This window comes from Apus apus, chromosome 3 (genome assembly GCF_020740795.1).
Source record: "Apus apus isolate bApuApu2 chromosome 3, bApuApu2.pri.cur, whole genome shotgun sequence".
Classification (NCBI taxonomy): domain Eukaryota; kingdom Metazoa; phylum Chordata; class Aves; order Apodiformes; family Apodidae; genus Apus; species Apus apus.
Window position 1 is genome coordinate 91,775,065 of NC_067284.1, and position 13,285 is coordinate 91,788,349.

Below are 13,285 nucleotides of genomic sequence, written 5' to 3' on the forward strand. Positions count from 1 at the left end.
GTTAACGACTTTTCTTTAACTGCTGAGTCTGGCAAAATTCGAAGGGGGAAGACAACTAACATTTTACCTTCTGTATCTAAATTTCCTTCCTCTTAACTTTGCTCTGATTGGATCTCTCTTTTCTGAAAAAGGCAAATCATGGGCTTAAATCCACTATTAGACTTTGCCACTTTACTATGTTGGATTTGCCTTCTTGCCTTGCTGTTTATTGTTCCTCTGCCTTGCGTTCAGATCAGATCACTCAGAGCCTTTCTGGTGAGCCCACAGATCTTCAGTTCTTCACTTACAATAACGCTTTCCTGAATTTCTTTCTTCTAGAGGATTTGTCTTCCAAACCGTTCTGTCATACTGTCAGATTTCAGCATGGTTTCCCTTCCTGTACCCTTGCCACTCTTGCCTTGGGTACTGAACACTTTATTAATACACTTCAAAAAATCTTATTTAGTACAATTTTGAGTAACAAGTAGCATGATAGGAAGGTAGCTCTGCTGCTATAACTGCACCTATGTTTGGTAGCTGTACTGTTCCTGTCCTCGTTTGAGACCAGTGCACCACATTTCAAATGCAGTTCAGTTAAAGACCACTGCATGGCCTTTGGCTGATCGCTAAGTCACATCTGCTGGCTCTGCATAAGTGAGTCCATTTTGGAGGCAACCAGCTTGATCAACATTGCAGGGCGGGAACAGGAGCTTGCTTAAATTTGTGTTTGGCAGTGACAATCAGCATTACTGAGTCATGCTTCGTTAGTCAGGTGAACAACTGGGCAATGCTGTTGCCTTATTTTGCAGCCTCCTGTCTCAGCTACAAATTCGTTTCTGACCTTGGTTCATATAACTCCAGTCATAACATTGTCCTTCTGTGGTATATCTAACAAAAAGTATTATGGTCTTTGATCACTTTCTGTGTGCTTCACAGCTCTGCCTACATCCCTGTACAGCTGTGTACCACACCTGCCCAGGACCTCACCACCCTTGTTCAAAGGCAGCAACTCAGTCAAGGTACCTTAACAAAAAAAAAAAAAAGGTGGGGGGGGAGAAGGGGGAAAAAAAAGAAGGTTCACCTTGCCCCACCCAGTTTTTCCTTGCCCAAAGTCACTGTCTGTATACATGGTGCCACTCACATGTTCAAAAACAGCATTCAGCTCACATCAAGAGGAATTTACTTCTCAACATTGCTCCAGCAGAAAGCACAAACTTCACTTTCTGTGGAACACATTGCATCGCTCCAAATATAGTCTGACATTTCTTCAGCTTGTTTAAGAACAACTGAGCTACTTGATGGAGAGAAAAGCTACAGGAAGGAAGCATGCTGGAGCAAGGCAGAAGACGAACTAACTCCTGAGAAGCAGGATGGTACAAAGGAGCAGGAGGAGTGGGCAGGGGAAATAAATCAAGATGGGAAGCCTGAGGAGCGAAAGGAAATGGAGGCACTGAAGGACAAGATAAAAGTGCAGAGAGCCCTGTGTATGCTCTCAAAGCCATGGGTCAGATACGTCTGGATGTGAAGATGGTCAAATACAAGTAAGCCTGCATTTCTGAGAGATGAGGTAAGTCTCCACTGGCAATGACACCGCAATGATTAGACAACGACGACTTCAGACCGGCAGCTCTGGATGCTGCAGACTGTCGCTCCCCTGCCAACTGCTTGTGGTGGCAGGAAGGCTCCTCAGTGTCCTTACAAAGGCCCAGATGTTGTTTACTCAGCTTTCATAGACTTCTTCTCCAGGGGCACCCACACCAGGTCCTGCCCTGTCAGGCTGCACCTTCCCCGCTTGGCTGGTGCCTGGGGAAGGGAAGCATGAGACAGAAGCACTTCCCAACCTGAAGGAGCAGGGGCTGCCCTCTGCCCAGGACCAGACTGGCCTCTTCACTGTCCAGCCACCCTGGCAGCCTCTTCCCTCCCACTGACTGAAGAAAGTGTGAATGCTTCAATTTTCAGAGGATAACTGTTGCCCAGGTGGAAAACACCCCCCCTTGGGACTTCTGCTCTCAGCTCTTCTTTCTCCCCCTTTTGATTGAAAAGATGCTGTACTATGTCAGTAACATTTCTGGAAGGGATCCATGGTAGGACACCCACAAGTGCTGCTGGAAGCACAGTGCAGGAAGTAGGTATATCTACACTCAGACAGATCAGTGCCCCTTTTCAGGGGCAGCCTGTGGGGATCATTTTCCAACTCTGCAGCCCTTGAAATTTCTATGGCATCCACTGCATAATGTCCTACTGCTGGTCCCGCTATGGGGAAGAAATTCCCCATCACAACCGTTGTGCCCAGACTGTACCTGTCCCGAGGAGTGGCTGCTCCAGCTCATGGTGGTTGTGTGGTCCTTTTAATAACCTTAAAAGTAACTGCATTCACAGCGATTTGTGGCTGCCTATAAATCTGCCACCTGTGTCTGGTGGCATCAGAGATCTCCCAGGAAAGCCCCTTGCCATGGCCTCTCACCCTGCTGTTGCACCTGTAAGGGATGCTGGGAGAAAAGCAAACTGTACCATGCACTCTGCCTCAGGCAAGGCACCCCAGAGCATGGAGCACAGCCATCCCTGGGAGCAGCTAGACTGGCCTGCAAGAGAGCATTTGGAGTGGCCCACTGGCCATGCAGGCAAGTCCTGTAATGGGTTTTGCTCCAGTGTCATCCTACATAGCACAGTAAGGGCACAGCCATGACAACCAAAACAGGTGCAGATCAACTGCAGCGGCTGCGGGGATGACAAACATGAGGAGGAGGAAAAGGATGTGTAGCAGATTCTGGTGGGATCTGAAGCAGCGCTGCTTTCACACAGGTTTTGCTGAGCATAAAGACTTCTCTGATGTTTCATGACTATCAAAGACTTTGAAATTTGCAGGAATTTCAAGGAAGGCAGAAGTTCATCTGAAATGAGAAAAAGATTATATTTTCCCTCCCACCATGTTTTCAGCTTCCTAAGATTTTTTCCTTTGAAGACTCCATTGCTTGCAGAAATGTCTTTATGATGTTTTTAAAGTAATTTCCTATACAGGATCATCAGTGCACAGCACAAGGAAGTGATAGAGGTTCAGAGAGCAAAGTATGGGGGTGAGAAATGAGGCTGTTGGTGAGCTTCAGCTTCTCAACAAAACCAGATCATCCCACCATGAAATAGTGTGGTTAGGAGGCAAGTATACCAGATGTCCAATGTGTGTATACCAGATGTTCCCTCAGAGGGCAGGGGCTTCCTGAGGGGCAAGTTTGACTGAGCACTGCTTCAGTGCCTCATTGCTGACAAGAGCAAGAATACAGATTTAGGTTAAGAAAGAAATTCCACTTTTTCAAACTTTTTTCTAAAGTCTGGGTATGGGCAACTCCCATCGAGGAAAGAAAGCACATGCAAACTGCCTGCAGCCAGGAGGAAGGGCCAGCGGTCTCATGGTGAGGCATTTTGCTTTCCATACCCTGGAAGGGGACTCCTCTGACTGGTCTGCTCTGATATCTGGCCACCAGAGAATAGATAAACATAGAGCAGACTACAGAAACTATGAGGTTAAATCGTTCCTTTCTCTCTGACAAGCGGGAGCTGGTGATGAACCTATTACTCAGATTATGGTGGATCTGAAATTGTTTCCTCTTGAGCAGAAGCTACAGAGACAGAGCAGTTGGCTTAAATTTCACTTTCCTGTGCAAAATTACTTAACTGGGTAGATAAAACTTAATATATTTGTGAAGCCTCATGTGTTTCCCTGAGACTTGATCTCAATAATGTCTTATGAATGCCTTGCTGATTGTTTAATGAGTTATTTTTCTCCTTCTCAGACTGTTAATAATAAATAGAAGGAACATACAGACTGCTTGAAAGAATTCTCCTAATATGAGTTCAGCTGCAGAACTCGCACAGTTTTGCCTCCCACTACCTCTGAGCAAGAGCTTTTTTGCTGAGCATTTTGGGACAGAGGAGTTTCCCCTGTTCTTGCAAGGTAGGAAACCCCTAAGGACCTGAAGGGCAATGAGTGAGCCGCATCAGGGAAGGTCAGCTTTACAAACATGTGGCTTTGGCAGAAACCAGTTAGCTTTGTTGTACACCTTCCCAACAGGTGTCAGTCTGCAAAGCGAAGGGAGGAGGGACAGAGAAGTTCCAGAGACAGAAGAAGAGGAACAGTCTGGATTCAAGGCTGTGGTACAGGACTAGGACCTTGTTGTCTGCCTCATCTTCCATGAGCTTCGAGAGAAATTCAGCACAAGTCACATTCACCTCACATAAGTTTTGCTGTCTGAAGGGCTTGCACCCAGTCAAGACAACTACATGGGTAGCCCAGGCAAGTGACAGAAGAGAAGGACAATTCCTTCTGCTGTATTAGACTTGTCTCCTAATCTAGGATGCCCTTAGAGTTGCCATGTCCTGCAGCTGATGAGGGAGGAAGTTAGAGAAGCTTAGACCAGAACTAGAGTCAGGTGTCCCACTGCTGGTGCCAACAACACCCACCCACATAGGAGTGTTATGTGGGTGGGTCTCTATTAAAAGCTTTTAACTATAAAGTGGATTTTTTAATAGCCATGAGCTCTAAGATCTCAAAGTTCTTTACACCTGAAACTATTTTCAGTATAATCCATAGATTATGAAAGTCTGTCCCTTAGCATAGTTCACTGTAGAGATTTCATGGATCATTTCACTTGCAGGGTTAGAATAACAGCCCACACTATATCCATAGGCACATAAACAGACCAAACTCAGCAACCCCAGTTACTCTCAGCAGCACTGTGCTTACAAGGGGAAAAACGACAGAGCATTAAAAGAGAAGTTGAGAGTGCCAGGAGAGTAAATGAAGGATGGCATGAAACACATGGAGTGCTATAATGTCAGCTGCATTTATAAACTTCCCATATCAGCCTTCACCTTCAGCCTTGCCTTTTCCTCTAAATAGTGCCATGCACACAGGAGAAGCTGCTGAAAACATCCCGCAATGCAGTTTTCTGCATGTAGCCAAGCCAGCCCATGCCCTGCATTCAAAGCAGAGGTAAACAGCTTTCAAAATCCCCATCACACTGGTACCACAGGTGGAGCTTAAAGTCAAGCAAAAACATTGAGGACATGGCACTCTGGGGAGTGGAAGACAGCAGAGTGGCCTTTGAAGTGGGAAGATGGGTATCATCTCACTTTGTAGTGTAGGCATGGTGAAGAGCTGGGAGGACACAGGGAGCTGGCATATTTTATGCTGTCCCCAGGAAAGCAGGGCCATGGAATTCCCCAGAGACTACCCCAGGCATTTGTCTGCCCAGTTGCTGCACACCAGCACAACCAGCTCTAGCTGGCCAGACTTGTGTGCACAAGACGAGAAAGTGATCCACAGTCCTGATGGTGAGGGATGAGAAACCCTGATGGTGAGAGACAAGAAAGCATTATTCAAATATAAAACAATTCTGCAGCTTTAGAGGGAAATGCCAAACACAGAAAAAAACATGGAAAGCTTTCTAATTACCTATACTGAGTGTCTGGGCATTCATACTATAAAAGCATTGCTTCCATTAATAAGGTTTGCAGTAAAACCACTGTCCCTGGGCTTCCTCTGCCCAACAGGTGGCCCTGAGGCACACCAAGGCTGCTGGTTAATTTGGCATCTCAAGTGAAGGATCATGAGATAGGCAGGCCAGCACCTCTGGCGTTGCTCATTAGAGTGACTCACAGCTTAGTTACAAAGCCATGTAGATTGAGGATTACTCACTGCTCCTTTCAGCTGATCAGACCTCCTTTCTTTCCAAAATCAGAATTAGTAATTGTCTCCTTTGCAAGCAAAGGGAGGGCCACACCTGCAGCTGGACTCATCACTATCATTTAGACACGTTAATCATCCCACAGTGAGACACCATGGTGCTGCAGGAGGGTCAGAACGGATGCACTGGTTTCTCTGCTCCAGCTGCTTCTTTATAGCTCCTACACAGCCAACTGGCTTGTGGCACGTCAGCTTTCCCCTGCACAGGGTGAAGGGCTCCTGCTCCCTGCTCAGGACACAATCAGTTTGCAGATGGTCCTTAGGTTGGAGGCTGCCAGGTTTTAAGTCACTGAGTAATCTTGCTTCATGACTATCATTTGTGTGAGCCAAACTGTGGGTCTGCCTTTCTCACAGAACCCTGGAGTCACCAAGGTCATTTCAGAAGAAAAAAACTCCAATAAAAGCATGAAAGAGAAAAAAAAAATATAAAGAACAGGTTTGTGCAGCTAATAAAAAAACAGAGGCAAGAGGAAAGGGCTGGAAAAATACATATTACACCAGAAGTCTAAAAAGTGGTGGCTGACAGACACCTATGCCCTTGAAGACATGTAGGCACCTAACTTGCTGACTGAAATCAAGTGTGAGGTAGATATCTTTGTACCTTTGAAATTCAGGTTGTGGATTCTTCCCAGGCTGACACCTGATCCTTAAAAAATCACCCAAACTGATTGCGGGCTGAGCAGCAGAGCCCCCAAGATGTTATTCTGTTTGATCCATGTATTACAAAGTGGGATATTAGAAACACTGGAGGTATTCCAGTTTCTTTTTCTCTGCTGTGATAATGAATGTTTTGACCTTAGCTAGTGTCCCCACTTTCTTATGAAACCATCATTTTAAAAGCACTGTTTTGGTGCTGCATTGCTGACTCCTGCATTTGGATAGAATTGCTCCAGAAATCAGAAACCACATGTAAGTCAACTCTTACTAACCTTGTATTAAACTATGTGGTCGTTATTGTCCTTGTGTTACACACTATGCTCTTGGCAGTCACTACAAGTGCACTTGTAAAAATACCTATTAGTGTCTATACTTTCATCATGCTGGCTTACTAAAACAGCTCCTGTATGGCAAACATTCTTCCATGATTAATTCTCTCTCTCCACTTGTATTGCTTGTACAGCTGCTTCTCCATTGGTTGTCAGACCCTCATGGCACCAAACGACTCACCTCTCTGATATTCGGCAGGGAGCTGGGAAATGTTTGAATATTTCCCCACAATGGTAACATTTTTTATTATTATTACTTAGGATGTTAGAGAATAGGCAGAGAAAGGATTTCTGCCCAAAATACATGCCCTGGTTCTTAAAAAACTTCCTGTTTCAGGCATTAGTTCAGCCACTAATTGTTAAGGAGAGGGATAAGAAAACCCTAGAACTAACAAGCACTACAGCTGCTGGTTGAAAGATCTTTGTGCCTTCCGTAAAAAAGAAAAAAAATAAAACATCTGGTGGTTGGAACTGCAGCTTATTTTTAAGAATGACTTAAGCAAAATCAGTAAGAGAGGGAGAAGAGGGGAGAAAACATCAGACCATAAATTGTATTTAATCTATGGAGGAGCAGGTGATGACTTAAGAGATTCAATAAATTCCTGTTTTTACAGTCATGAAAATAACACCAAACATTGTAGGTCTGCATTCAGGCCACCAAAAGAGAAATCTTGTGAAGCAAGCAGGTGAGGCTGATTTTAATGCAAGGAGGAAGAGTCTCTCAAGTTAACCATGTTCTTTTCAGAAAGATTCTTGCAGCAGGCAGGGATCAAGTAATTGTTTTGCCCCTCTTCACCAGGTATCTCAGAATAGCAACAGACCACACACCCAGGAGATGATTAAAGTAAGTCAGGGGTCAGGAACACAGAAAAGCGTATGATACAGAAGAGGAGATTTGCATGGCCATTAATATTTCATGACTTACCAGCCCTGTGCTTCAGAACAAGTATCTGCACAATAAAGTAAACTGTCTGCCATCAGGTTGCATATTTCAAGATATACCTGATCATAAAGGTATTGCTTACGTGCCTTTACCCATGAACAGAAGGCAAAACCCTCCAGATCCCTGTACCCATCAGAGGGAAACCTGGAAGGCCTGTCTCATGTCTCAGCAGGATTTAAGTAGAGCCTCTGCCCAGGGCTAGACCTCTGCACAGGGTGAGTTCAGCCTAAAAGCAAAGCATAAGTAGTATTTTTCTTACCGCAGGCCTATTAGATCTGGCACAAAGGAAAGGAGCTACTGCACTATTGGTATGTCTCTTCAGCCATTATTCCAACCCATAAAGCAAAAGTGCTATTTATATGCAAGTGTATAGGTGCAGAAAGAAAACCTTGTGTTCTCTGCCATTATTCCCATTATAGACACATCAAAGCTGGTAATTAAATTTTTGGGGAAAAAAAACCCCAACAAACATAAATGACTACTTTTCTCCCAGTGTCAAGGATTAAACAGCATTTTGTCCTAGGATTTTGATAATTATGCTTAATGACATTTTATTCTGAGCGAACAGTTTACTGTGGCAGCATAAGCAGGTCCTTTCCTCACATGCAATCAACACTAGGAACTTTCCCTGGCTGCACATGTCTGTATGTGGCTGGAATAAACAGGTAGAGTGAGTGGTTCAGCTGACTCACCGGCACAACCAGACTCTCCTGCTGCCACCAGCCACTGATGTCACTTTTTTCCCTGCCTTTGCAACTGGGCTGTCCCTTCCCCAAGCTGCCATCAGCGATGAGGCTCTTGACTCAAAGGAAACATTCAGAAGTAGAGTAACATTGCTAAATCTTCCAAAGGAGTTCCTCAGAGGCACAAGGTAAGTTAGCATTGCTCATCAGAACTGCTGCTACTCTCATTCTTACAGTGCTGTCTGTGTGACGAAAACAGAGACAGAAAATCAGAAGTCTTAGAAAGGAAAAAATAAAAAAGCACAGCACCAGAATCACACCCAGTGTTTTACTGACAAGAAATATAGGTCCTTGCCCCAGAATTTATAGCTGAAATGAGTCTAATGGCACCAGGCCTGATGGCCCTGTCTGTGTGCATTTAAAATTACTCACGTGAGCAGCCCCACTGACTCCATCTGAAGGATTCTTTGACATGCACAGTCTGGCTCACAGTGATTAGCGACAGCAAACTGCAAGGGGAAAAGGGATGATGAGAGAGGAATTGCTCTAAGGCAACATTATTTACTACTTCTCTCCCTCCTAAAAAGAGTCAGAAGTCTGACTATTTCATTCATTGGTTTCAATTTTGTTTTAAACTAGATGCTTGCCAGAGTGGAAATTACTGATTTCAAGGTTCTCTCAGAGAGGCAAGTCACAAGACAAATCCAGAGCAGGTTAAAGTCCTGCCTCATTGATAGAATTTACATTACTATCACTGTGATGTACATGACAACTAATAAAAATGCAGTTTTTTACTTCACCAAGATAAAATCTTAAGAGGAGTCTAAGGAGCTAAATCCCCACTTCTCCACCTTTCATCTACCAGGGCTGGCCAAAAGTGTTTCATTGACTTGTGGTGGAGCGTGGCCAAGGATAAATCAGCTCATCCTGGGCTTGGTTGGGCCTTGCTGCATCTTTTTTTCCAGCGCTTTGAATTTAATGTGTACTGTAACAGATCTAGATTTGTGAAGGGAATGGTGTCAAACTGTCAATATATTGTAACAGTATCAGGTTTGCTGTAGTCAAAAGCTCAAAGCTGTTCAATCTCAGCATACAAAGATCAGTGCTGCTTTTCAGTGGGCTCTATGAACACCAAAGAGTTCTCAGGGCAGACAGGCATTTTTCTAAAAGGCAGCAGAAAATTTAAGCAACCTCAGCATTTGCTGACTGATAATACTAACAATCCAGCAAGTAAAGAGCAGTGTGTTATATATGTTAGTACTATCATCACGCTCGTCTCCCATGCTGTACTGGGAAAACCTGACTTCCACCAAGCAGGTGTGCAATACAATCCTGTCTTGCCTGTCCTGCTGGCTCTCAAGCACAATTGGCACTCCCTGCTTCTACTTTCCACCGGTGAAGAGGCAAAGCAGCACTGCTCCCTGCAGCAGCATCTCCATCCCTTTGCCTTTCCTCAGACTTCCCCCAACTGTGAAAAATGGTAAAGCAGCTCAGTCCATCTACAGTGAGCCTGTGGGACAGAGAAAATGATGAGTACAAATCAAGCCAAAGCAAGAGAGCCACCTCTAGCACTGCTGGTACCAATTAAGGTAATCTGGTCTGAGGCTAGGACTCAGCTGGCCTAGGAGACCGGGCAACCTTTTTATACTGTGGGCTTGACTAAGAAGTCACAGTATTTTGTTTTGCTTATATGCTTGAAGTACATTCAAGATCATAAGACACTTAGGCACTGTGATGATACTAGAGAGCACTCAGCATTGTACCATCTGATCACTCCAGTTTTGAATGCAGTCATCCACAGTTCACTCTCTCCTAGGAGGGGCACTCCTAATAGTCTCATTTCACTGACACCGGACAGTGGTACAAAGCAACAAAGTAACTTGCGTGAGACAGTACTGAGCTTCTTTACGGGTAGCTGGGAGATGCAAAAGGCTCAGTTATGACCATACACACTGTGCATGTGAAAACAGGGAGAGACATATCTGAGCAGCTGAGCCACTAAGCTAGTTACTAGGGCTGTGGTTGAAAGATTTATTGACCAGCACTTTCCCCTCTTCACTCAAGCAAGTTGTCTGTGGGTACCAGGGCTTTTCTTCTATGGACTGACATAAATACTTTTCTGTTGAAAATGTACATAATCACACTCCATATTTTGACACCCAAATAAGGCCTAATTCCCACTTCAGCTGTGTTTTTCATGGATTTGGCTGCAAGGTTCTTGCTCAAAATCGCACAAATCATCAGCAATGAAAGAATCATCTCAAACCCAGGTGTTCCAAGCGTTGTAACCCTCACCATTGAGACACTCCTCTTTCATCTCGTTGGAGTCATGTATATTTAAAACAGGTTTTCTAAATAATGTCACTCTTGTACATCCTGATTTAAACCTCAAGTCTTGCTTGTAGTCTTTCTATACTGAGACCAGACTGTGGCACCTTGCCATCCTAAGGGAGAATTTGTCTATGAAATCTAAAACAGCAAAGAAAGGGGCAGGGCAGAACCTTAGAAGAAAAGAACATTCAATTCAAATTAGGCTGAAGGAGGGAAAGATTTCCAACAGAGAAATTAACAAGTTTGCTTAAGATATCAGGGAGATATGGCAAACCAGCTCTTCAAGGACTGAGATAATTCCAATTTTATTCACCTAAAATTCCAGCCTTCGGTCTCTGATGAACTTATGGTCAACACAGTATGGGATTTCTTGACAATGCTGCTCGTTTAGGTTTGTGTCCTCCTGGCTCACACAAAGTCCAAAATAACTTTATGAATTTGTTCAGAATAGGATTCAAAGCTCTGACATGATTTACCTACCTTCAGTCCAGATAGGCATACATTTCCTATTTTCTCTCAGAAACAAAGTTGAAGATCTGCTTCATATTGTTTTTCAGGGAAAGACTCCAAATTGTCTCATCACTAAGGCTATATGGGAAAAGTCACACATGAGCATGCAAGTAACCACCCTGTGGCCCACTCTGCAGTACTGGATCCAGTCTCTTATGAAATAATCCAGAGATTTACTACACATGTGAAGGTCTCCAGATTGCACCCATATTACAAATGAGACATAGATTTTGCCATGGCAATTTACATGCAGTAACATCTCAGAACTGGCAACAGATGTTTAAACTTTTGTAGATTAGCAGGTAGGCTAGTGAATAAACTGTGCTCCCTGCAACACGATTTTACTTTGTATTACCCAAAATCTGAGGCCAAAACCTTGCAACCTTCCTTTGGAAAAGGCACACACACAGGAGTGATTATCAATAACTTGTCATTTCACTACCTCTGAACCGTATGAGGTACATTCTTAGTCCCATTGAAACTACTTTGCCTGTTGTTATAAATTATCCAACAACAGAATCTGGAAATAACAGTTGGAAAGGTGTAGACAACTAACAAATAAATAATACACTATTATTATGTTGTGCATTTTTAATGTACATAATACAGTGAGACTCCAAAACAGCAGTCCTAGTATCTTTATTGTATAGTAACAGCTTTCCTGTAATACTCTTGCTCACACAACCCACCTTTTTACTGTAATAAGTTCAATTTTAAAAATACCCCTTTAAATGCTGCCGTACAAGATAGAGACTGATAAATCCTTCATAACACCAAAAGATCTGGATGCGATAGACAGGGTTTCATTTTCATACTTGGAAGAGACTACAAAAAGAAATAACAAGGAACACAGAGACAACTTGCTTGCTGAATGACTGACCTATGCAAAACGACCTAGAATCTTCCCAGCTTCAGGCAGTGGAATTACCTCCCGTTTTAGAAAGGCCACCCTCAGTGAACTGGAAATGAAATTAATTCATTCTGAAAAGGTGCCACCAAAAAAAGTCATTTATCTTCTTAACCTCTTTCCTGCATAAGAGTTTTACAAATACATAAAATTTAGAGAAAGCACCTTTGTTTCCTGTGGAGTTGCTGAATTTATGTAATATTGATAGGGGTGCCATTATTTGGCATTTTTTCCTTGAAGCTCACCTCTGAGTTTATCCAGTTAACTATTCAAAGTAGCCAACCTTGTGTGTTGCTGAAAACACTTGGAAAATGCAGTGACAGAAATTTTTAGAAGGCAGATAAATGCTATGCTATGTTCTATGAAAAACTTTAAAATACATTTTTGGGGGAGTTACTGGGTTTTGTGCTTGATAAATTTTTAGAGTTCAACTCAACAGGAACTGGCTGTCAGTTGTCAGCTCTTAACTGTTCCATAACTTGATATGGATTGAGAAAACAATTGGGTAATATCCCTTCCTACTTTTGCTGGTAACCTGAATGCTGAAGACACTGCATTTTGCACTCTTTGGTATGAACATGAATGCCTCTCATATTTTGACATATATAATGGCTAAATTTGCATTTCCTCAAGGGAACTACAGTAACTGTGGTAAAAACTTGCAGGAGGCACATTAGGCTGTTCTCCATAATCATACCAAAACACGCAGAAAGTGTTGCTAGAATAGTAGTAAAGTCTGATGACAGAAATTTTCCAGTCATTAAATTCCACATCTAACCTTAATTTGTAGACCAATAAATGCAATTCCTAGCATGACTATGATAATAAATAGATATTACTGACTTGGTGCAAGAAATAAGGATGATCACCAAAATTCTGTTTTCTAGGGGTCTGAGTGCATGAAGCAGGGGGTTTGCAGAGGGCAGCCAATGACAGCACAGGGAGGGAGGCTGTGCCCACACTTCAAGCCAGGAGTGTAGTGCACAGGCATGCTTGGGCTTGCATCCGGAGTAACAGTGAAGATGTCAAAAGCTGCTTTAACTCCTTGAGTGGCACACATACAGTAGCATCTCCATTTTATGAATTAAGGAGATTAAAGCTAACACAGATATGAATATATGCCACCACTTTGTTGGAACTTATCAGGGAAGTTATCTTTGGATTATAATTATGCCAAATTTTATTTCCTGCCTGGGAGAGTGCAGG